We start from the raw sequence: 3,514 nt of genomic DNA, 5'->3' as shown, positions 1-3,514 counted from the left end.
AAAAAAAAAAAAAAAAAAAAACCCTATGGACCACAGTCTGTTCTGACATGATGGGGTAACGATGAGTTAGCTTCAACTCCATAACATCCGGTGTGAGTTGGGGTAAAGAGAGGAAAAAGTCAGAGGTAAGAATCCAAGTGTTCTGCCTTCAGGTGAAGCCACAAAGGCCAAATGAGTGGCCTTGAATCGGTAGAGGGGAGAATGCTCCCCAATTCCTCCAGGAACTCTCAGCCTCTAAAATGCCCCAGCCCTTCCCATGGAGGTTGAAATGAGCAAACCTTCTCCTAAACTAAGGTTCTGAATCAATGCTTACCTGTGTCTCTTTCCCCTTTAGAACACAGAAAACTAATTTCCCTGCTCTGATCGTTAGAATTTAGTTTCCCTTATTTGAGAGATCTTCACTTTGCTAATTTGTCGAGGGAAATGGTCTTTGAATTTTTCTCTGGTTTGAAATAACTTTCACCATCTTCTGGGACACACTTTATAACACCCTATGACACATTTCCCTTTATGATAGCCCGTGGTTTTGGCTCCTATTACTAAAAACTTGGGGTGAAACTTTACTCCTTTTGCTTCTTCAGTCTCCATGCCCCAACTGACACCAATTTCATCAGTTCTGCTTTTGTCTTCGCTGAGGTCCAGAGCTTGACCTTGAGTGTTTACAGCAACATCATCGCTGTCTGTAATCTAAAATCTCTGCTGTTACTACTGCTATGTGCCATTGAGTTGGTTCCCATTCATAGCCACCCTCTATAGGGCTTCTGAGGCTGTAAAACTTTACGGAAGCAAAAAGCCTCATCTTTCTCCTGTGAGGTGGCTGGTGGATTCAAACTACGCACCTTGCAATTAGCAGTCTAATGCTTAACGCACTATGCTGCCAGCGCTCCTTAGTCTAAAGCCTCTAGCACTACATAAATAGACATATTTTCTGATTACATCATCTCCATGACTCCCGATTGCCATCAGGGTTCACTCCATTCAGCTCCATAAATGTGCATTGAGCATCCACAGTGTGTTAGGCACTAGGTTCTGGAAATGCCACGATGAAGGAGGCATACTCCAGATCCTTAAAGAGTCTACCAGTGGAGACACATAATTGAGAATGGTTTCATATGAAAAGTGCTAACATAAAAGGAATGAGAACACATTTTGAATTCTGCGAGACAGGGGTTCTGAGAAACTACAAAAGACTGGTGATATCTGAACTGACGTTTAGTAGATAAGTAGGCATTTGTCAAGTTGGCATTGATGAAAGGGACACTGAGGGATCTTTCAGGAAAAAGGAAATGGCTTGGACTCAATCATCTGTGACGTTTGGGAGACAAGCAAAGAGTCTGGTGTGGAAGCCTGGAGAATGAGACCCAAGATGACGTCAAGTCTGGACTCTTAAAAAGAAATCTACTTCTGCCTACTCTCTTACCTCCAGCCACATCATTCTCTTTCACACACACACAATCCTTCCATCTCTCATGCCCCAAGTCTAATTTACTGGCTTACTGACCAGTGGCTGACCCTAGGGTGAAGGGGTGATGCCAGTGTGGCCACCACAATAGATGTGAGAAGAACAAGCCCACGTCCTCCAGAACCAACGTGATGGGCACCCCTGAGTGGCGATCTATAGAGGAGCACACCCAGGGCGCAGGGAGCACTTCCAGACCCTCTAGGGCTTCTAAATGGGTGATCATTGCCCCCGTCTGTCACTGTCATATGACATTTGGACCATGTGTTTGCAGAAGACCATCAAAATTAGGCCAGAGTGTAGGACTCTCTCACGGTACCCTCTCAAGGCTGCTTCATCAGCCAGAAGGCCAGTTATCTAAATAACATCTGATTCAGAATGCATTCTTCTTTCTACAAGTCTAGTTGTTGTTGTTATGTGCCGTGAAGTCGGTTCCAACTCATAGCGACCCCGTACAGGGTTTCCAAGGCAGTAAATCTTTATGGGTGCAGAAAGCCTCCTCTTTCTCCCACAGAACCACTGGTAGTTTCGAACTGCTGACCCTGAGGTTAGCAACCCGATTCTTAGAAAAGGCCAGGAAGGGGAAGAAACATCTAGCATAGATACCTGGAAACTATGAATCAGTCTTCAGTAGCATCTCTCTTGGCTTGAAGCATTCTCATAGTCCTAGGATACTGATATCCAGCAATAATGACTAGACCCATGGATGTCCTGGAGACTCATCCCCAAGAATATTTGTAGATCAGCACAAAGCTAAGTGTCATAGGAAATGGTGATGTGTACATGATCCCTGAGCACCAACTATTCACAGCTTTACTGGGTAGCTGAAGGCCATGCAGGGCAGCAAGTGAGCCCAGCAGTAAAACAAAGTGCCCAGCTGCAGACCACAGCAGTAATTGAACTCTTCCAGCAGTAAAAGGTCAGAGTGTGCTGTAGCCACCATCAGAGAAGTGTTCGAGAAGGTGGGCCATGGAGGTTGGACAGGATTTGGACAACATGAAAGGGGGACAAAGAGCAATACAGAGGAAACAGCATCACCAGGCAGGAGCCAGGACACCAGCTGTTGTGTGCTATCAAGTTGAATCCAACTCACAGCAAAACTTTATAGGAGTAGATCACCAGGTTTTTCTCCCATGAAGTAACTACTAGGTTCAAACCTCTGGCCTGTTGACTTAACTTGCACAAACAGGGATCCTTCCAGGACACTTGTTCTTGTTGTTAGGTGCTGTCAACTCGGTTCCAACTCATAGCTACACTATACACAACAGAATGAAACACTGCCCGGTCCTGCACCAGCCTCACAATTGTTGCTATACTTGAGCCCATTGCTGCTGCCACTGTGCCAATCCATCTGGTTGGGGGTCTTCCTCTTTTTCGCTGACCCTCCAATTCACCAAGCAAGATGTCTTTCTCCAGGGACTGGCCCCTCCTGATAAAATATCCAAAGTATAAGACACTAAGTCTCGCCATATTGATTTCTATTACTACTTTTTAAAAAAGCTTTTATTGTGACTTCAGTGATAGTTTACATGGCAGAACATTGGTTTTACACTCAACCAATCGTATTGTGTTTCATTGCAATGATTACAATCCCCTCCATGCACCATCAGTTAAGAGTATTTGCCTCTATTTCCTCTATTTTTTTTCTTTCTGATGTACACAGAACACATGGAAATATATATTCATTTAAACATTCAAAGGGTACAATCTACAAGCCAGCTTCCTGCCCACTAGCCTTTCTCTTTCCATGAGTCTAGAGGCCTCAGATGCTCTAATTCTCCATGTCATCATCTCTGCCTCCATCTCTGGTGTTGCTGCTTCTCTGGATAGGGTCCCACACTCCACTCATGAACTTCTCCCTTGATAGTCCTAGGGTCCTCTGTTCCTGGACTGTAAGATTTACTGCTCCACCCTTTATGTCACAAAACTTCTACCTTTGAAGAACAAACAAGATGGCAAATCAGATGGATGTGTAACAGAGAGCTCCGCCAACAACACAGAATACCCAACCAAGCAGGTTCAGGGGATGGTCCCAGAACTCTGAACCACATATAA

This window comes from Chrysochloris asiatica, unplaced genomic scaffold (assembly GCF_000296735.1).
Source record: "Chrysochloris asiatica unplaced genomic scaffold, ChrAsi1.0 scaffold00079, whole genome shotgun sequence".
Taxonomy (NCBI): Eukaryota; Metazoa; Chordata; class Mammalia; order Afrosoricida; family Chrysochloridae; genus Chrysochloris; species Chrysochloris asiatica.
This window is presented reverse-complemented; position numbering follows the sequence as displayed.